Source organism: Pipistrellus hanaki (assembly GCF_964339955.1).
Source record: "Pipistrellus hanaki genome assembly, chromosome: 1".
Lineage (NCBI taxonomy): Eukaryota > Metazoa > Chordata > Mammalia > Chiroptera > Vespertilionidae > Pipistrellus > Pipistrellus hanaki.
Window position 1 is genome coordinate 91,498,053 of NC_140503.1, and position 22,897 is coordinate 91,520,949.

The 22,897-nt window shown below is 38.1% G+C and overlaps 1 long non-coding RNA gene across 9 annotated transcripts in view; it reads right to left on the minus strand.

Annotated features, from left to right (window-relative positions):
* Positions 1 to 22,897, minus strand: part of LOC311618836 — a 105,517-nt gene that overhangs the window by 33,719 nt on the left and 48,901 nt on the right. For 6 of the 9 annotated variants that reach the window (XR_014794370.1, XR_014794371.1, XR_014794372.1 and 3 more), the window contains one exon: positions 11,994 to 12,044. This is a non-coding gene — a long non-coding RNA (uncharacterized lncRNA). Of the gene's footprint in view, positions 1 to 8,461; positions 8,638 to 11,993; positions 12,045 to 21,221; positions 21,328 to 22,897 lie in introns of all 9 variants that reach the window. The other 3 variants (XR_014794375.1, XR_014794377.1, XR_014794378.1) reach the window with 2 other exon arrangements.

The following is a 22,897-nucleotide window of genomic DNA, read 5'->3' on the forward strand; positions in this document are numbered from 1 at the left end:
TACTAGCACAGCTATAATGAATATTCAGGTGTGCTGTGTGATAGTCTCCCAAAAGTTCCTCTAGAAAGGACCTGCATGAGGGCTGGAACGCTGGGACATAAAATTAACAGCATTTGATCTCTACAGGAATTGTCAAATTATTATTCAAATGATTTGTACAAATTAATATTTCCAACAAAAATATTTAAAAGTTCTCCTTGTTCCACATGTAAGTCACCATTTGGTTTTGTCAGGCTTTAAATATATTTCTAATATCATGATATCAAATGCCAACATTTTCTTCTTGTTGAAAGTATTACATATGTTCCCCTTTGCCCACATTGACCTATGCCAGTCTGCCCCTGTCCCTCACTACAGGCCTTCCTATTTTTTGTATCCATGGGTTATGCAGTCTGTTTGGCAGTCTGTTTGATGCCTCCATGTCTCTACATCTTTTTTTGTTCATCAGTTTATGTTGTTCATTAGGGTCCACAAGTGAGTGAGATTTTGTGGTACTTATCTTTCTAGGACTGGCTTATATTGTTTAACATAATGTTCTCCGGGTCCAACCATGCTCTTGCAAATGGTAATAGTTCTTTTTTACGGCTGTGTATTATGCCAATGTGTAGACATACCATTTTAATCCACTCATCTAATGATGGGCACTTAGGTTAGTTTCAAATCTTAGCTATTGTAAATTGTGCTGGTATGAACATAGGGTGTATATATTCTTTCTTATTGGTGTTTCTGAGTTCTTGGGGTACATTTTTAAAAGTGGGATCACTAGGTCAAATGGCAGTTCCATTTTTAATTTTTTGAGGAAACTCCACACCAGTCTGCATTCCCACCAGCAGTGGGTTCCCTTTTCTCTACATCCTTGCCAACACTTGTCATTTGTTGATTTGTTGATGATAGCCATTCTGACAGTTGTGAGGTGGTATCTCATTGTTGTTTTGATTTGAATCTCTCAGATGATTAGTGACTTTGAGCACTGTTTCATATGCCTTTGGGCCTTCTGTATATCCACTTTGGAGAAGTGTCCATTTAGGTCCTTTGCCCATGTTTTGTATTGTTTATCTTCCTTGTGTTAAGTTGTATGAGTTCCCTATAAATTTTGGAGATTAACCCCTTGCAGGGGTCTTCAAACTACGGCCCGAGGGCCACATGCAGCCCCCAGGGGAGTCTGATCCTGCCCGCCAGGTTTTTTGGGCAGTGAGCACAGCCAAGGTGTTACAGTAGGGATTAGTAGTTCATATAGTCCGGCCCTCCAGCTCTCTGAGGGACCGTGATCTGGCCCCCACTTTAAAAAGTTTGAGGACCCTGCCTTATAGGATGTCACATTGGCAAATATGTTCTCCCATCCAGTGTACTCTCTTGTTATTTTGTTAATTATTTCTTTTGTTTATTTTTTCCTTAGTTTCTATTATCCTGAGATAATAATAATATTGGCAAATATATTGTTATGAAAGATGTCTGAGGTTTTGTTGCGAATGGTTTCCTCTAGGACTTTTATGGTTTTACAACTTACATTTAAGTCTTTTATCCATTTTTTAAAATATATTTTATTGATTTTTCACAGAGAGGAAGGAAGAGGGATAGAGAGCTAGAAACATCGATGAGAGAGATACATCGACCAGCTGCCTCCTTCCCACTCCCTACTGGGGATGTGCCCACAACCAATGTACACGCCCTTGACCGGAATCGAACCCGGGACCCTTCAGTCCACAAGCCAACGCTCTATCCACTGAGTCAAACCAGTTTAGGCCTTTTATCCATTTTGAGTTTATTTTTGTGCATGGTGTTAAGTTGGTGGTTCAGTTTCACTTTTTGCCTGTATTATTCCAATTTATCCAACACCATTTATGGAAGAGACTGTCTTGACTTCACTGTATGCTCTTGTCTCCTTTCTCAAATATTAATTGAGCATAATGACTTAGGTCAATTTCTTGGTTCTCTGTTCTGTTGCATTGGTCTATGTGCCTGTTCTTGTGTCAGTACTAAGTTTTGAGTATAGTGGTTTTGTATTATAACTTGACATCTGGTATTGTGATCCCTCCAACTTTGTTCTTCTTTCTCAATAGTGCTGCAGCTATTTGGGGTCTTTCTTAATTCTATATTACTATTTGGGGGTTTGTTTAAGGTCTATGAAATATGCAATTGGTATTTTAATAGGGATTTCATTGAATCTATATATTGCTTTGGGTAGTATGGACATTTTAATGATATTGATTCTACCAGCCCATGAACAGTATATTCTTCTACTGTGTATATCTTCTTCCTCTATCTCTTTTTTCAGTGTCCTATAGTTTCCTGAGCACAGGTCTTTTACCTCTTTAGTTAAGTTTATTCCTATGCATCTTAATTTTTTTGTTGTAATGGTAAATGGGATTTTTCATTTCAGTTTCTGAGAGTTCATTATTGGTATATAAAAATGCCATACGTTTTGGTTTTAATTTTATATCATGCCACCCTGTTGAATTCATTGTCTAGTTGTTGTTTTATTGAGTCTGTAGATTTTTCTATGTATACTATCATGTCATCTACAAAATGATGACAGTTTTACTTCCTCCTTTCCAATTTAGATACCTTTTATTTCTTCTTCTTGACTGATAGCTATTGTTAGCACTTCCAGTACTATCTCAAACAGAGTGGTGAAAGTGGGTATCCCTGTCTTATTCCTGTTCTTAGGGAAAATAGTTTTAGTTTTTGCCCATTGAGTACGATGTTGGCTATGGGTTTGTCATGCATGGCTTTAATTATGTTGAGGTATGATTCCTCTATTCCCACTTTGCTAAGAGTTGTTGTTGTTGTTTTGTTTTATTTTGTTTTGTTTTTAAATTTAAAAAAAGGTGTTAGCCCTGGCCAGTTTGGCTCAGTGGATTGAGCATCAGCCTATGGACTGAAAGGGTCTAGGTTCAATTCTGGTCGGGAGCACATGGCCAGATTGTGTAAGCAATCCTCAATAGGGAGAGAGGAAGAGGCAGCCTGTGGGTGATTCTCTCTCATCATTGATATTTCTGTCTCTCTCCCTCTCCCTTCCTCTCTTAAATCAATAAAATTATTTTTAAAAAAGAAAGTGTGTTAGATTTTGTCAAATGCTTTTTCTACATCAATTGATATGATCATGTGATTTTTGGCTTGCAATCTATTAATGTGCTACATCACATTTATTGACTTGCATATATTTTACCAGCCTTAAATCCACCCAGAATAAATCCTCCTTGGTCATGGTGTATGATACTTTTAATGTATTGCTGGATCCAATTTGCTAAAATTTTGTTGAGGGTTTTAGCATTTATGTTCATCAGAGATATTGTCCTGTAATTCTCTTTCTTTGTATTGTCTTTATTTGGTTTTTGGATTAGGGTGATGCTGGCCTCATAGAAAGAGCTTAGAAGTGTTCCTTCCTCTTGAATTTTTTGGAATAGTTTAAGGAGGACAGGTGTTAGTTCTCTTTTGAATGTTGGGTAAAACTCCCCTGTGAAACCATCCAGACTAGGACTTTTTTTTTTTTTTTTTTTTTTTTTTTGGAAGGTGTGTGTGTGTGTGTTTTATACTGCATCTATTTTATTGGCCTATCCAGTTTTCTTTTTCTTTTTCCTGATTGAGTTTTAAAAGATGGTATTTTTCTAGGACTATGTCTATTTCATCAAGATTGTCCGGTTTGTTGGAATATAATTATACATAATATTTTTTATGATCCTTTGTATCTTTGTGGGGTCAGTTGTTACTTCACCTCTTTCATTTCTGATTCTGTTTATATGGATCCTCACTTTTTGTTTCTTGGTGATCCTGGCTAGAGGTTCTTCAATCTTGTTTATCCTTTCAAAAAACTGCTCTTGGTTTTATTGATCTTTTGTATTATTATTTTGGTTTCAATGTCATTTATTTTGGCTCTGATCTTTATTATTTCCATCCTTCTACTTTGGGCTTTTCTTGTTTAATTCTTTAAATTATAGGATTAGGTAGCTTATTACAAGTTTTTCTTTTTTCTTTTTTTAATTTTGTTTTGTTTTGTTTTGTTTTGTGTTGAGGTAAGCCTGTGGTGCTATGAACTTCCCTCTTAGGATTGCTTTCACTATGTCCCGTAGATCTTGGATTGTTGTGTTTTCATTGTTATTTGTTTCCAGGATGTTTTTTACTTCTTTGATCTAATAAGTTTGTAACCCATTCTTTATTTAATAGCATGCAGTTTAGCCTCCATGTGTTTGTTTATTATTGTTTTTATTGTAGTTGATTTCTAATTTTATGCCATTTTGATTTTAGAAGATGCTTGATATACTAGTAATTTCAATCTTCTTAAATTTGAAGACACTTTGCCTGTGTACTAACATGTGGTCTATCTTTGAAAATGTCCCATGTGCACTTCAGAAGAATGTATTGTATATTCTATAGCTTTGGGGTGGAATGATCTGAAGATGTCAATTAGTTCCATCTGATCTGGTGAGTCATTTAGCATTGCTGTTTCCTTGTTGATTTTTATTTTTTATTTTTTATTTTTTTTTGTCTAGAAGATTTATCTAGTGATGTCAATTGGGTATTAAAATCACTTACTATGATTGTGTTTCAGTTGATCTCCCTTTTGATATTTTTCAGACTTTTTAAAAATGTATTTGGATGCTCCTACATTGGTTGCATATATGTTTACCAGAGTTACATCATCTTTGTATGTAGTATTATGAAGTGACCTTTCTTTTCTCTTGTTATGGCTTTTACTTTGAGGTCTATTTTGTCAGATATAAATATTGCTACTTACACCATTTGCCTGAGGAATTTTTTTTCCCCCCCATCCCTTCACTTTCAGTCTGTGTGAATCCTTCTGTGGTGGGTCTCTTATAGACAAAATATATATGGGTCATGTTTTCTTATCCATTCAACTACTTGATGTCTTTTGGTTGGAGCATTTAGTCCATTTACATTTAAAGTTATTATTATACTTGTTTAAGCCATTTCTTTTCTTTATGCCTGTGTTCCAGCTTCCCTTTCTATTTTTCTTTTTACAGTAGTCCTTTTAGCATTTCTTACATTGCTGGCTTGGTAGTAATAAATCCCCTTAGATTTTATTATTTATTATTATTTATTTATTTATTTTTATTTTGTCTGCAAAGCTCCTGATTTCCCCTTCAGTTTTGAATGATAGCCTTACTGGATGGAGTATTCTTGGATTTAGTTCATTGCTTTGCATCACTTTATATATTTCATTCTATTCCCTTCTTGCCTGCTGTATTTCTGTTGAGAAACCATTTGATAATCTAATGGGAGATTCTTTATAGGTAACTCTCAGTTTCTCTCTTACAGCCTTTAATATTCTCTTAGTTGTTAACATTTACCATTGTAATTGTGACATGTCTAGGTGTGGGTCTTCTCAGGTTCATCTTTTTTGGACTCTGTGCTTTTGTGAGTTTTTCTTCCCCAAATCAGGGAAGTTTTCTGACATTATTTCTTCAAGTAGGTTTTCTACACCTTGCTCTTCTTCTTGTCCTTCTGGAACCCATAATATACATATGTTTATTCATTTCATTTTGTCCCAAAACTCCCTTAGGCTGTCCTCCAGTTTTTATTTTTTTTACTCCAATGTTGTTCAGATTGGGCATGTTTCTGTACCCAAGTTCTAACTTCCTAATTCGGTCCTCTGCTTCTTCTAATCTATATTGTTGAAATCTCCCATCGTGTTTTTTATTATAGCTATATAATTTTTATTTCCTCTTGATTCTTATTTAAGTTGTTGATTTTGTCATCCATACGGTTTATGAACTGTATAACCCTTACTCTGAATTCTTTTTCTGACATATCCTATGCCTCTCCTTCATTTTGTTTTTTTCTGGCGATTCCCTTTTTCTTTCCTTTGGGGTTTGTTTCTTTGTGTCCCCAGTTTTGCTGTCTCTTTCTAGCCTGCTTAGGGTTTGAGAGGTTGAAGACCCTATCAGGTCAATGATTAAGTAATCATTAGCCCATAAGTTGGGTCTGCCTTTGGTCTCAAGCCTTTATTGTCTCTTCTCTAAGAGTTGTATCCCCTTCTCCCACAGATCTGGTTACTCAGTTATCTGCTTCAAATGATCAGGGTGGTGAGAGCATGTGCACACTTCCTCTGATGTGCTACTTCCTGTGAGGATTCAGAGCTCTCTGGCATGAAATTCACTGTGTAGCCCTGTTACCAGTGGCAGGGTAGCACCATAGGTCCCTCTGGCAGAGCACTTGTGGCAAGGTCCTGTGGCTGCTGGCTATGCACACCAGCTTTCTCCAGGTTTCTACAGCAGTGCTTTCCTATTGCCTGGAGTGTGGCATGTGCTGCGTTGCTCTGGGCAGTCCCTGCAGGGAGAAGGAGGTTTCTCTGGTTTCACAGTCCCTGCTTTCTTTGTAGCCTATAGTGAAATGTGCTGGTTTTCTCCAGTTCACCCCTCTTCAGTGTGGAGTGGGGACAGGTTTCTCTGGGTTGCTCAGTCCATGCTCCCCTATGGCATGAGAGGGGCACATGCTGGGTTATTCCAGGTTGCCCCGGCAGCAAAAGTCTGGGCTCAGGGTGGAGTGGGTGCTGGGTGGCTTAGGGTCACTCTAGTAGCATGGTTCTGGGATCTGGGGTGGGACTGGGACACAGGGTTCTCCTGGCTTGTATTCACTGTGGGGTCTTGGAGCCAGATCCTAGGATGCTGGGTTCCAGCAGGCTGGTGAGGAGGCCTGATGCAGGAGCTCAGTCTGGCAGGGCACATTCTGTGCAGATTTCTGGGAGACTGCTGGGAGGTATTATGCTGCTCACTGCTGGAGCTCAGTGGTGGTTCCACGTGGGTTATCACTGGCAAGCGGTGTACTCTAGGCATCCTCTGCCCTTCCTTATTAAAAATTGCTTCTCAGCTGTGTCTAATTTGTTAATTCAGGGTTTATGTTCTCCAATTTAGTTGCTTTTCTGGCCTGGCCCTAGGAGGAGATGCACGACATTGCTGCCTTTTCAGTTGCCATTTTTCTCCTTCCCTTTTGTTTTAATTATTTATTTAATTGCCTAGAACCTCTAGTACATTATTGAATAGAAGTGGTAACATGAAATATATTTAATTTTGTCCCTAACTTTAATGAGAATGCCTCTAAAGTCTCATAAATAAGAAGATTACTATAGATTTTGATTAGGTAAGAACTTTCTCCTGTATTCCTAGTTTGCTAAGGTGTTTAAAAATCATGAAAGATGTTGATATTTTAATCAAATGGTTTTTCTGGAATTACTGAGATAATCATAAACATTTCCTTAATCTCTTAATGTAGTATATCAAAAGATTTTTTAATCCCTTCTGAAACCAGCTTTCCATTCCTGAGATGAATCCAACTTGAACATAAACACTGCAGAATTTTATTTGCTACTATTTTATTTATAATGTTTTGTCCCCCACAACTGTCCTCCCCAGCAGGCTTGATAGTCCCCAACTGTCCTCCTTTGCTGGTCTGGTTCCCCCCAACTGCCTTCCCCTGCAGGACTGTGTCCGCCGCAACTGTCCTCCTCTGCAGGCTTGGTCATCCCCAATTGCCCTCCCCTGCAGGCCATCTTGTGATGCCCATCTTGTGTCCACATGGGGTGGCTATCTTGTGTTGGAGTGACAGTCAATTTGCATATTACTCTTTTATTAGAAAGGACTAGTGGCCCAGTGCACATATTTGTGCACATTGAAAGGAAATCGGGAGTCTGTGCACATGTGCCTGGGGAGTTTGCATGTCCCCATGAGCTGCTGGGAAGTTGTGTGGGGAGTCTGTCCTCTTTCCCACAGCTTCCTGAAAAAATATTCCCAAATGTCCCGCCTGTAGCCAGGGTCATGCCTTGCCAGCCTGGAGGTCCCCAGTGGACACCTTGGGCCATGATGGACACTTTTCACCACTCAGAACCAGATAAGAGATTCTATGCGGTGAATAATATGAAGTTGGGGATCTGGGAGGGGGAGGGTGCTCTGTTGCCCATACCCCCACCCTTTAGATCAGGGGTCTTCAAACTACGGCCCGTGGGCCACATGCGGCCCCCCAGGGGAGTCTGATCCGGCACGCCAGGTTTTTTGGGCAGTGAGCGCAGCCGAGGTGTTACAGTAGGAATTAGTAGTTCATATAGTCCGGCCCTCCAGCTCTCTGAGGGACCGTGATCTGGCCCCCACTTTAAAAAGTTTGAGGACCCCTGCTTTAGATCAATCTCTCTGACCTTTACCCCGATTGTGAGTTGCCACCTTGTGGCCCTTTTTATATTGCTGCCTTCCTCTGTAGCTCCTGAGCAATCAGTAAGAGATGAGATTTGATCGTGATGCCCGAGGCAGAGTTCTAGGAGCCCAGCACATTCAGGCTCATTCTGGTTACTCCGAGTGTCCATGCTTCATCTGTTTCCCAGAGATTGTACGTCTAGGATTATGGGGTATGTGCCTCATGGCAAGTTCTGACTAGCTGTGGGCATTCTCAGGGGCTGGGTACCAACACCACCTAGGGACTATCAATGGAAACTGCTGTCTGTGGACACACCCACCTGCAGGATCTACCGAGATCCATGGGAACATGGGAGCCTGGATTCCGGCCAGGCCTGGGAAGGGCACAATGGGCTCAGCTGCGGACACATGTGGGAGACCCATTCATCAGATTGGAATTTTCTCTTTTCCCGGGATTCTCTCCTGAGGTGGGGACCAGTCGGCTTGGAAGTGGCAGCTGAGGGAGGAGGGAAGGAAAGAAGGAAGGAGAGGTCAATCATGGTCCTTGGTAAGGAGTGTTCTTAGTATTTCAGTTCCACATCCAAAGGAACATGGCAATAGCTAAAGGGTGGGAAGTGGCCCTGATGCCTGAAGTGAGTTCCAGGGGGGCGGTGTCAGTACCAAGGTCATCCTGGTCACACTCGAACATTCCACACTGCATTTGTTTGCAGTAGATTGTACCTGCAGGGTAGAGGGGTGATTTCCATGCAACTCCCAGCCCAAGTGTGGAACAGGTCAGGCCAGCACCTGCTGCTGCCCCTCCACCCACCGGAGCTAACCAGCACTCTGCAGGGATCCAGGAGTGGGATATCAGTGCTTGGATGCCGACCTTTCTGAGAGATGAGGCTGGGGCCAGGTGAGAGTTGCGAAAGGCTCGCCTATGGACAGGCATGGGTGTCAATCATTGGGCTGGACTTCATCAAGGCTCGCTGTCGAGATGGGGGCCAGCCCATACAGTATGTGCATGAAGCACCTCTGTGGATTTTTCCCAAGCAAAATCCAGAGACCCAGAGAGCAATAGGTAAGAAGTACAGTACAGCCACAGGGTCCGAAGGGAGAGTTCCAGGCCCAGAAGTGGCTGATCAGTGGTCATTCCAGCTATACCCTCACCACCTCAGCATCAGGATTGCAGTCTGTTCACTGGAAATAGAGCCTGCTGGAGGCAGGAGAGGTTCGGGTGCCAGAGCTGTGCACTCTGTGGCTGTACTCACCAGCCGTGAGCCTGGTTTCTGGCTGAGTGGTGTTCCTGCTATGGGAGCACACTGATCACCAGAGGGCAGCTCTTGCATTGAGCATCTGCTCCCAGATGGCCAGTGCATGTCATGGTGACCAGTCATCATTCTGGTTGTTCTACCACAACAGTCGCTAGGCTTTTATATGGATAGATAGATAGATAGATAGATAGATAGATAGATAGATATACATACACATATGCACACTAGAGAAATGGTCATGAAATTCGTGCATGGGGGTGGGGGTGCCTATCAACCCAGCCTGCACCCTCTCCAATCTCGAACCCCTCAAGGGATGTCTGACTGCCCCTGTAGGCCCGATCCCGATGGAATCAGGCCTAAACTGCAGTAGGACATCCCTCTCACAATCCAGGACTGCTGGCTCCCAACCAATCACCTGCCTGACTGCCTGATTGCCTCTAACTGCTTCTGCCTGCCAGCCTCATACCCACTAGACACTCTCCTGCCAGCCTGATTGATGCCTAATTGCTCCCCTGCAAGCCCGATTACCCCTAACTACGCTCTCTTGCTGACCTGGTCACCCCTAACTGTCTTCCCCTGCAAGCATGGTTGCCCCCAACTGCCCTCCCCTGTAGGCCTGGTCACCACCAACTTACCTCCCCTGTTTGCCCAGGCACCCCTAATTTCCCTTCCTTGCCAGCCTGGTCATCCTAACTGCCCTCCCCTGTCGCCCGATTGCCCCTAACTGCTCTCCCCTGCTGGCCTGGTCGCCCCAAACTGCCCTCCTCAGCCCAGTCACTTCTAATTACCTTCCCCAGCAGGCCTTATCACCCCCAACTGCCCTCCCTTGTAGGCCTGGCACCTCCCAATTGCCCTCCCCTGCTGGTCGTCTTGTGGCAGCCATCTTGTGTCCACATGGGAGCGACCATCTTTGACCACATGGGGGTGGTCATCTTGTGTGTTGGAATGATGATCAATTTGCATATTACCTCTTTATTATATAGGATATAGATCACAAATATTAGTATTTGTATTTTTAATTTCCTATTATTTCCTTAGCAATTCTCTCTCTCTCTCTCTCTCTCTCTCTCTCTCTCTCTCTCTCTCTGTCTCTCTCTCTCTCTCTCTCTTTATCTTCTACTGTGTTAATAAAGTGTTTGATCCTCCTGTTTTACCCTTCCACTTGTTTGGAAGCTATAGATTATATTCTTTTAATGATTACCAATATACATTTTAAAGCAAAGCCTAAAGTTGCTCAGAGTTTTAATCTCCTCCCACTGAATACTTCTTCTTATTAAGAGCCTCAATGTTACTTTTTATAACACCAAAAATTTTTCTAATATCAGTAATTAATATACTACTATCTTTTATTTCTGTCAACATCTATGCTCACTATTATGTTGCATTCCATAATCCTCTGGGTCCATTTTTTGAAAGTTTACCCTACTTTCTTTCCAATTATAAAATGTCTATTTATGTCTTTTAATAGTTTTTCTGTTAATAAAATTCTAGATTAAGAGTTATTTCTCTCAGATCGCAAAAACAATACTCTTTTTTCCCCACCCACTGTAATAATAACAAGTCTGCTGTCAGTCTCTAGTGTTCCTTTGCATTGAATTTTCCTTTCATCTTTGATAGCCTTTAATGTTTGTCTCTTTATTCTTGATATTTTTCAGTTTCACTACATTGTATCCTAATTTTTATTCTTCCTACTTGTAAATAGTGTAACTTTATTCTGAGGAGTCATGGTACCTCACAATACTCATTTTCTCTTTCTTCAAATACTATTCCTCCATTCCCCTTGTTGTCACTCCTACAAGGCATATATTGGGGAACTTGTGCCACTCCCTATCAAAATCCCTACTACTGGTCACAAAGTTGTACTAATATTTCTCCACTATTCAAAATGAAAATTAAGATAAATATAAATAGTGAAGTGCTTAACTATTATTTTATTAAATCAAATCCTAAGTAAAAAATGTACTGAATCACATTATTTAAAGTAGGAGCATTTAGATAATAAGATTACTGCAAAATCCCATTAATTATACTCTAAGGCTAAAATATAATCACACATATAATTTAATAAACTAAAAATCATAAAAATTATTGAAATCTGAAATTTACATGATAATAACATTACTATCCAAGACTATGATTTCAAACTAGTTATATGCATTCTCTACCTTTTCAATCCTGAAATCATTAAAAATCTTGATATATGCTTTCAGTATAGCAGTATGATTCTATTGTGTATCATACTGTAGATTACATGTATATTACAATCCTACAATAAAATGACACCCTCTTGTAGCCCTCATTTGCTTAAATTTTCAACAATTATTTCATAACATTTTTCTACATATCAATTATCACTATCTGATATACTGTTTGTCTTTTTCCTCTAAAATGTTAAATCCATGAAATTGGAGGTTTAGTCTTTTTTTGTTGTTGTTATTACTGTATTACTGGAAAATTTCCTTTTATATAGTAAACATTTGATGAGTGTAAGCTCATATATTTTCATGTGTTCCAGATTATAATTTAAGTTAAAATTGAGCAAGACAGACATTTCAATAAAAATATGTCAACATATTTTTGACATATCTCACAGCCTCACCTGTGAGATCCCCAGGCTGGGCTCCACACAGGCCAGGAGGAGAATTGATGCCTGCAGGAGAGAAACTGGACTTCAGTGAGGACAATACTGATGGGAACTGTGGTACTAAAGGTCTTGGTAACTGTATTTATTGTTTATGCTGAAAGGAAGTAGGCTGAGTCAATGATTTGACTCATGTACATAAGACAAGGGGGGAATGAGAGGGCATGGCGGGGTGAGGATAAACTCCTGACTACACTGTGGGGCAGGGCGGAATTATCCTCCATTTTGTGTAACTGGACCCTAGCCCTCCCCCAAACAATCAGGGTCAGCCAAAGCAGTAAAACTCCAGGGCTTGTCGAAATTCACTCTCTCTTCTGCCATGCTGTTGGCGTGAGTGGGACAGAGCCCATGCTAGCATGGAAGAGGCTCTTTTGTTTATTGCATCAGACTCCGCTCCCTGGTGGTCCTTGGGGATCAAGAAGTCTGGGCAAACTCATTTCTGAGTTTGGCTTTTTTAGATTACACATATAAGTGATATTACACAGCATTTTTTTCCTCTGACTTATTTTGCTTAGCATAATGCCCTCAAGGTCTATATTGTTACAAATGGCAGAATCTCCTTTCCTGTAATGGAATAATATTCCATCATGCATATATGCCATATCTTTATTATCCATTCATCTCTTGACACACCCTTTGTTTCTATATAGTGGCTGTTATGAATAATGCTTCAATGAACAATGGTGTAGATATCTCTTCAAAAAAAAAAAAAAAAGTCAAATAGGAGCATTGTAGGTAAATTTTGGGCCCAGATGGATGATAGAAGTTGAGGAGTGGAGTGAGTGACTGAAGATGGTCACAAATTAGGCAATACTACCAAACAGAGAACCCAAACCATGTACTTGTTCTCATCACAGCTTTGATTAATTGTGGAAAGATAAAGAAGGCTATCCAAAAGGTTGAGAGTTTATTAATACAATGAGGATTAAGTCTGGATGCTTTAGCTACACGCATATGAATAATCTGGTAGATGGCTACTCAATGGTAGATGGCTATTCTAGTCTCTACGATGAGCCACTCTATAATATTGTTCTACTCCATGTTCCATTCATTGTGAACTAATCACACTTCTCTGAATGAGGTCTTCTTATTGCTTACAAGCTTTGGCCCACTCCTTTTCTTCTACATGAACTATTGCTCCCCGCCATTCTGCCCTGCCTCTCTGAAGTCTCCTGCCTTTCTCCTACTTTTTCTTCAGGTCTTTGCTTAAACCTGCACATTCAACAGAAGTGTTCTCTGCTTCCCACAATCAGATAGGATACCTTTCTGGTGTGTCCCCTTAGCACCTACTTATCCCTATCTAGTATTTATCATACAGTTTTGAAATTGCCACTTTTCATGGTCATTTCCCCAACTAAGCAATATGATCCTCAAAGACAAAGTCTGGAAAAAAAAAAAAAAAAGATAGAGTCTGGGTTATGTTCACAGATGTATTCCAGCACTTAGCATAACAACTAAAACATAGAGGGTACTCAGTAAATGGTTATTGAATAAATGATGAGTAGATGAGTGCCAGATGGATGAATGTGAATAAATCCAACAAGGCAACTGAGTCATAGGCAGCCCAAGGAGGCATGATTATTCAGTTAGTTAAGTCTCAGACCCTCAAGAAAGGGTATGTGTTTGACTCAGGAGTCAGGGGAAACCAGGAGGCCTTGGTATCATGGCTTAGTTCTGTTAAGTAATGTTTAGACAAAGGCAGGTTAAGGCTATGGCAGGGTAAAATGGTCAAGTAGATGGTCTGTCTATGGAAAATCCAGCCTTTCCTTTCTGATGCTTTCCCCAAACCCAGTTGTTGAAGTCCCTGGTTTAATTTTACTCCAGACAACAAATTCCCTCCTACTCTTTCTCCTTTTTACAACACGAGCTCTCTAGACATCTTATCTGTGAAATCTTGTTACTAACTGGTGAGGAAGGAGTCATGGATTTTAACTGCAGGATGTTCTCAGAAATTCTGGCATTATTGCTCACAAGAAGTTACTCTGCTACTAGTCAGATGGTTGTGGGTTTCATCAATCACTAAGTGGAAAACCAGAGAGCCTCCCAGGAGGACACAACATCAGCCTGAGAAAGTACTGAGTTGTTAAAGTAGTAGTACCTGCTCTAATTTCAGTGGGTTGGACCCACTGTTTTAATGATGCTCAAACCATATATATATATATATATATATATATATATATATATATATATGGTATATATTATATAATTTATATAATTTCCCACAAACTGGAACCTATTTTATCTTTCTTTTAAGCCAGCTGTTCTCTGGGCTTTGTTCCCTATAGTGGAAGGGAGACCTTGAAATTATATATTTTTAAATCCTACATCCTCAGAAATCTGTATTGATACTTTAATAAAGGGATTCATATATCATCAAAAAACTCATCTGTGAGAAAAATATATTTGGGTATTTTAATGCACTCATAATATATATATATATATATATATATATATATATATATATATATATATATATATATATATATATAAAGCTGCACAACAGAGCAAGAGTCCTGGTAACCTGTTATTTACAGTAATTGTAGATTGTAAGTAGACATAAGTAGACATTTTAAGGAGAAGCTTACAAGTTAGTTGTATTTTCTGGTAGTAATTACCTCCCACAAACATGAGTCAGTTCAGCAGTTTAAATGCAAGAGTTAGGTGTCCCTAAATCAGCATTCTTATATGATAAATAAATCTCTGATGAATCCATAAATGTCTAAATAATTCTTCCCAATCTCAAAGACATCTTTAAATGTGATATTTTTGTGCATTAAAATATCTTCCGGATAAAGTAAGAACAAAAGAAAAGCAAAAACAGTGATCTTGGAAGTCTCTGTACACTGGGGGAAATCACCAGCCCCTTCTGGAAAAAACTTCAGCCACCAGAGTGTTAAGTGTGCTCTCTTCAATCCAGGAGGGGAGGCTGCTATTTGTTCTAATGCAGCCCATTAATTTTGTTTTTAAAATAACACTCACAGGGAAGACTTTTATGGTAACAGAACAATATTAATGCTTTTGGGTGGGACTGCCTACGAGTCCTGTAACAGAACATATAACTGAAAAAATGTGGTAGTGTCAGCTAGGAATGCTGAAAAAAGAACAATCCACGCCAGAAAGAGATACTCATTTTTTTGGAATGCTCACTCAAAGGCATTGTGTATCTCGATGAGCACTGGGACATATATGTTTCAATGAGTGGAACATTTTTTTTTTTACTTTATGAAAGTACCCATTTTTTGACATTATGAGAGTACTCATTCTGTTAAAGTATTAACAGAAATGTAGGTTCTGACTATCCACTTGCTAGATTCATTATTTTGTGAAGTCCTAAAGTTTTGTGTCTGGTTAAAAATGGAAGCATATAAAAAGTCTCTTCTATTCTCATTATATCTATGTATTTTAACATATTACATTAATCACCTACCTGAGTTTAAGAGTAAAATTTATAATCATAATTACATCATCTGTATTTAAAATATGAAATAACATGTCTATACACATACAGTTCTTTATTCCTGTTCAAAATAGCCATTGGTAGCCAACTTATCACTGAATCCTATAGAAGGCTCACTGTCAAAAAATTTTCTAAATATAATGTCTATTTTGCTTCTAGTTATTTTCATATCTTCAACTGCTGCCATTGCATTCCCATTTCTTGAAAGGAACCAGAGGAATATAGGTTTCTTCTGTGGCTAAAGGGGGCAATATCTGCCAAAAATGCTGAAATTCTGGTGAAGGTCACTAACTACTATAAAATGGGTTAAGTGCAACATAAGAATGTTGGAGTACTCAAATAAATAGCCAATGGCAATGGCATTTTGTGGAGAAATGTGGTATAATATCACATCTAGACATTGAGAAGTGTAGTGAAATACCTTCAAAAAGCTCAGTGTCCCAAAATATCATAACAAAGAGTTGATATGGGTTACATATATTAGATCTACTGTATACAGCTCATAGTCATAGGCTAGAAATTTTCTACCTGGCTCATTAAAAATCTTTTGACCAATAGGGAAAACCAGGTCTATACAGTCTATTCTCTTGAATGCTAATTGATCACTTATAACCAAGTTTCAGACTCATAGCTTGTCAAAATATGGGGAAAATTCCCTCTACATGTCCACTGAAGATGCTTACAATGCCCAGAATATTAACTAGTCCAGGAAAAGTTTACGTTTTAGGGGGCAGAGATGAGACACAGGGGATAGTTTGGAGGAGGTCTGTGAGATGCCATGCACATTTTTTTTTAAACTAAGAAAAACTTATACCAAAGGAAGGAGCTATGAGGAACCTTAATAAGCATGTGGGAAGGAGAAAAGTTGCCTGAAGCAGATCAGAAATGACTGGGGTGAGGCCACAGGATGCTAATTGACCCTCTAATCTCCAGGCTTTTTTTTTTTTTTTTTTTTGCTTTTTTTGCCAGGGAATGAGCAAGATTCCTTTGGTAGCAAATTCTTTTGACTTTAAAATAGAACCAATTTGCCTGCCGGGTTTTTTTGTTTGTTTGTTTGTTTTGTTGTTTTGTTTTGTTTTTTTACTAAGGCAGGCTACCACATGGACTTGAGGTTAATCAGATGGACTTGAGGTTAATCAGATGGCATTTCTTCTTTACATTTAGAATTCTCTCCCTTTATGCTTTATAATCAAGTTTTGTTGTAGTTGTTATTATTACTTTGATACTAGTGGAAACAAATCAAAAAGAAAAACATGCCTTTAGAAATAAATGGGATACCTCTCTTTTGCAAATATTACTGCTATGTTCCAGAACAGAAAACAGAGTAACTTATTCCAAAGTTATATCCTCTCAGGATCTCTTCTAGTTCCAGTTTCACCAACTGTCCTGTGCTGCCTTTGCCTGACTCTGTCCAGGATTTCTGATACCCAGGCCTGACCACCATTGGACCTTCTGAGTCCCGCTGAGTCACATTCAAGCCTGAAGTGTGTGGAATGGACTCCTAGTAGGATGAAACTTTAACCCATGAGATAGGAGGTCAATCCACTTTCATCCCCTGGACAGACTGGCTTGAAATGGTGTTTATACACCTTATAGGACAGTGCTGTGGGATCAAACAAGCAGTTACACAGAGCATCACAGAACTAGTAACACCTTGGACTGGTTCTCTCTCCTTCCTTGCTTCATTCCCCTTGCCCCTCACAGTGCTTCCTGGGGCTGCACTCCCTAATAGGCTTAAGTCTTTCATCTTGGTTTCTACTTTTCCTGAAAAGCTAAGCTAAAACACACTTTTCTAGGAAAAAATATTCTGTGGTTCCCTTGGAAGAATAACCCATGATAGTGTTTAATTCTTTTATGAACATAAAATATGATAAAGAACGATTCCAATCAAACATTAGCACATTATAAAATGACAGTGATAGAATTAGTATATGTTTAATGCACAGAAAATTCAGTTAAATAGAGTAATTCAGAATTAGATGCCTACTGTGTGTCTGGCCCCATACTATACACTGTACATGAATGTCTCACTTAATCCTCACAGTAACCCTGTTTAGTAGGTATAATTTATGTCATCATTTTCTAAGTTAAACAACCTAAGGCCTAGAGACTTTTCCAGATTCACCAACTAGTATATTGCAGAGGCAGGATTTGATTATTTTAATAATAGAAAAATATTTAATAATATTTAGTAAAAAATAAACATATAAATTATATTTACAATCTACAGATGATAAAATGTTAAAGTGCAAAGATAAAACAATTAGAAGAAAATGAAGCAGACTCTTAGGTGTTTCTAGACTGGAATTGAGGACAACTTTTTTTCAATTTCTCTTTACCTCTTTGTAGTGTGGCAGACACCATGCTATGTTCACTAACCATTTCACTCTTGCTCTTGAGTATACAAGAAGTCTGCATTTCCAGACATGTAGACTCCTTTCATGTATGGTTTGTCATATGACTCATTCTGGCCATTGGAAAATGGGCAACAGTAGGTATTCCATTTTTATACCTGGCCCTGGCTGACCGCAGAAGATCTGGCAGATGGTTTCAGCATCCCAAAGGATTCCAAGACCCCAGAAAACAGTGGAGCCTCTAGCTGAAAAAAATCTAGATTCCTTGTTGCTGCTAGAAGAAGAGCAACCAACCAATAGGACCATGACATAAAACAAATAAATCCTTTATTATATTTATTTCTTAGTGAACCTATGGAGATTCGGGATTATCTGTATAACTGTTATTTTAATTATCTTAATATATGTACTTTTCTTTTTAAAAAATAAAAATTAATTCAAACAAAATAAAGGTATGTTAGATTTTTGGCTCAACATTTCCAAATTTAGTCAATAATTTTGTTTTCTTAACTCCTTTGAAATTCTATCACCCCAACTCAAGGCTCTAATAACAATGGCAATAATAACTAACTCACTTAAGGTGCAGATCTCAATGAATTTGGTAATTGTATATAGTCATGTACTACGATAAAGATCTAGAATATTTCCATCACCCCAAGAAATTTCTTTGTGATATTTAGTATTGATCACGTTCTCAAAACCCTTTCTGAGGCAACTAACTGACTTGCTACACTATATTTTGCCTTTCCCAGAGATTCATAAATATGGATGACATAATAATCTTTCATGATCAACTTTGTTTGTTTAACCTAATGGTTTTGAGATTCATTCATGTTGCTGCACATATCGATATTTTGATCTCTTCAATTACTGAGTTCCCCTTCTTGTTAGTATTGAGACTCCTGAATTCTAGTTGTGTACCCACTGACTAGAGATAATATTCTCCAGGGGTGGCTGCAAAATTAAAATTACTCCAATGAGAGGTGAGAAAAAATAAAATATGCGAATTCTGAGTTACCTCCTTAATAGCAAGTCATCCTCAATTTCTTCTTCCTGATGGCTGCAAAATGTGATGACTACAGCAATCATGGGAGCCATGTGTTTAGGGTGGCAGAGCACCCCGTTGCCCTGGACACAATTATGGATTGCTACAGGGGAAATAAACATATTTCTATCTTAAGCTCTGAATTTTGGATGTCTTTGTATAGCAGCTAAGTAATTAGCCTAACAAATGAACTTCCCATGAAGCAGAGGTTATTTTTTAATTAATCTTTGTAACCTCACCATGACTTAGCTTAGTGGTTTACATTGAGTAAACTTTCAGTAGCTATTTACTGGATTGAATATTGAATAAATGGATAAATGGATTCCATCTGTGTGCAATGTTAACCCTTTGAGAAATATTTTAAAACTTAAAATCCCACATAACATTTATTTTTTTCAGTGATATCAGATGAAATATGTTCTGCCAGATTTGGCCTTGACACATCATAATGTGCCTGAAATTAAAGTTGGTAATGCAAAAAGTACAAAAATGAAATAAATATTGTTGTAATAACCTGATTATTAATTAACAGGAAAGGAGTAAAGGTAAGGTCTGATAATATAGGTCTGCTATTTGTGCTAGGAAGCTGCAGTCTAACGTTCTCCAGGTCTGTTCCCCACAGATCAATGGGGAAAGGGACAGGGCAACAGATGCATGCCCAGTAAGATCTGGGTGAGGTGGGAAAGTGCTTGTCAGTCATACCTTGGAGCAGGTCATTGGCCAGAATAGACACTGCAAGGGTGTGAAATCTGACATACATAATATCCTGAACAAAGAGTTTCCTCACTTGGTCCTCTTGTGCTCCTGGCTCTCTTGCTGCAGGAGGCACACTTCCCTGTATTTGCCCACATAGCCATGTGGATCCCACACACATGGATTAATGGATTACAACTAGCCTGATACTTTGCTGGACTCAGCTCCACCATGGAATATAAACTCTGGACACTGCCAATGCTTTTAGCTCTGCTGAATCCCTAGTTGCACATTTTCTAGGACTAGTTTAAGGGAAATGGGACTTTTGAAACCCAGGTATATAACACAAATAAAAATCACTCATGCGAGTCTTAGAAAATTATTTTTCTCAAGGTAGCATAAGAACCCCACTCCCACTATCAATGGAGAAATTCCATCTGCTCAATGTTCCAATAACAGTATGACTCTTACAAATAACACCTATATAATAATGCTTTATTTTTTCAGTCAAACATCAGTTCTCAAACATCTTTCATCTTGAACAATTTGGTTCTTGACCTAGTTGTTCACAGAAAAAAAATGTCTTGGTTGTGGAACAAAACTTCTGTTTTTGACCTGAAAACCTTTTCATGCTAAGACCTCATCATGACAAAAAGTATTTCCTAGATAACAAATGAAAGAATGCTTTTGTTGCTGTTGAAATCAATGATTGGCACAATTTTAAAACATAAAGAGGCCATCAAGAGTGCTAATGTTGCTAAGGGTATTAAAGAAACAATGATCATAGGCAACTTAAGAAAAAATGTTTTTGATTTGGATAAACCAAAAGCAGTTAGCCTGTGACAGCATTTTGGAGACAGTGATATGTGAAAATGCAAAGTTGCTGCATGCTGACCTAAAAAATACACTTGAAAAGAGTATTGAAAGTGATTCATTTGAGGCTAGTAGAGGGTGGTTCGAAAAATTTAAGAAAAGTGTTTATTTATAGATTAAACAGATAATAGACATGTATTGTATATAAGAAAGGTTAAAGTAGAATCATTTGTAGATCTGAAACAGATTAATTCAATTTATGTTATTTCTAATGAGAAAAAAATGATTTGGTTTTCAAACAAATCACTTCTCCAACAGCCTTTCGGAATGAATTAAGTTTGAGAACTGATGTTCCACTGTAGTATAGACAGATTAACCATTTAAACTAGTTTTAAATCTAAATTTATATTTTTTCCTTTTTAAGAAAAGTTACCAACTTCCAAATCAGATTAAACATTGCTATAATAATTAAATGGAAATGTGTTTCATAAAAGGTAACCAAGATGAATCAAAGAACTTGATTCCCCACTGAAACAACCCTGACAAAATCCATGCTGACAAAATCTGGTCAAAACAATTAGTAAATGTGTCCTGCATTCCTTGGAAAAATTAGTTGTGTGAAAAATATACTTTAAAAATGTGATACAATGCACTAGAAAAAAAAAACACAAACAAACACAAAAACAAGTGATCAGATTAAACACTGGGCAGACGACCTGAGTAGACATTTTCCCAAAGATGATATACCGGCCCAGCTGGTGTGGATCAGTGGTTGAGCATCAACCCGTTAACCAGGAGGATCGATTCCTGACTAGGGCACATACCCAGTTTGCAGGCTCAATCCCTCGTAGAGCGCATGCCAGAGGAGGCCGATCAGTGATTACCTCTCATCATTGATGTTTCTATGTTTCTCTCCCTTTCTCTTCCTCTCTAAAATCAATAAAAACATTAAAAAAAAAGAAGAAGAAGAAGAAGAAGAAGAAGAAGATATAAGATAGCCAACAGGTACCTGGGAGATGCAAATCAAAATCACAATGAGATACGCCTCACACCTTATCAAAAGAAAAGGGGTGTTGGCAATGATGCAGAGAAAATAGAAGCCTGTGCACTGTTGCTCTAAAGTGGTGCAGCCACTATGGAAAACAGTATGGAGGTTCCTCAGAAACTTAAAAATAGAGCTACCATATGATATGGCTATTCCATTTCTGGATATTTATCCAAAGAAAGTAAATATATTATTTACAATAGCCAAAGTCTGAAAACAAGCTAAGTGTCCATTGATGGGTAAATAAATAAAAAATGTGATATACGTATAAAATGGGATATTACTAATCCATAAAAAGAATAAAATTTTGCCATTTGTAACAGCATGGATGGACCTAGAGAGTATTACACTAAGTGAAGTTAAGTCATACAGAAAGACAAATACTATATAATCTTAATTGTATGTAGAATACCCCCCTGTTCCACCAGAAACAAACATCAAGCTCATAGATATGGAGAACAGACTGGTGATTACCAGAGGTGGAGGAGTGGGGGTTTAAGCGAAGGGAGTGAAGGGGTCGAAGAATATAGCATTCCAGATATAAAATAAATTAATCAGAGATGAAATGTGCAATAATATTAACTATAGTTAATAATATTACATTGAACATTTGAAACGTGCTAGGAAAATCAATCTAAAAAGTTTTCATTCCAAGTAGAAATTCTCTAACTATGTATGATGATGGATGATAACTAGACTTACTGTAGTGATGATTTAGAAATATATACAAATATCAAATCATTATGTTGTACACCTAAAACTAATGTATGTTTATCAATTATACCTTAATGAAAAATAAGTGTGTCAAAAAATTTTTAACCCATTGTCTCTAGTCATTGCAATTAAAGACCTAGGTCAAATTTTTTTACAGCAAAGATCAATCTATCAAACAACAGGTATTTCAGAAATAAGATTTTTAAAAGGTTGTGTTGCTTACTCATAGCTAAATTAGTTCTACTTTGATGTCAGTTCTGATATTAAAGCTTTATTGGAAAGCTTTTTTATGCAAAATCAAATAAATAGAGTATAGAGTCTAGAAGTCAATATGCAAACATTGAATTCCAGCGCTTACACTATTGTGAAGTGTCAATGTATTGTTTACACCAGGAAAGCAATGCATTTGCCAGCACATCTATTAGAAAATCCTATAAAGAGGTCCCACCACATCTCACTGCACTTAGCTGTAAGGATGCAGTTATTTTTAAGGTCAAACTAATTCTTAGTAATTATAATTGTGTATTCTTACCAATGATTTACTTATTAAAGTTAAATATTTGTAAATTCTAACTCTAAAATATCATTTTTTTATCTTCCCAAATCAATCTCTTTTCCCAGTGGATGTTGTTTTAAATATAGAGACTGATTAGCAACCTTCTAGTTTAATGAACTATAAATGATATGCCTGAATTACATTCACATTGATATGCCAAACTACTTATCATTCTTTCATTTAGG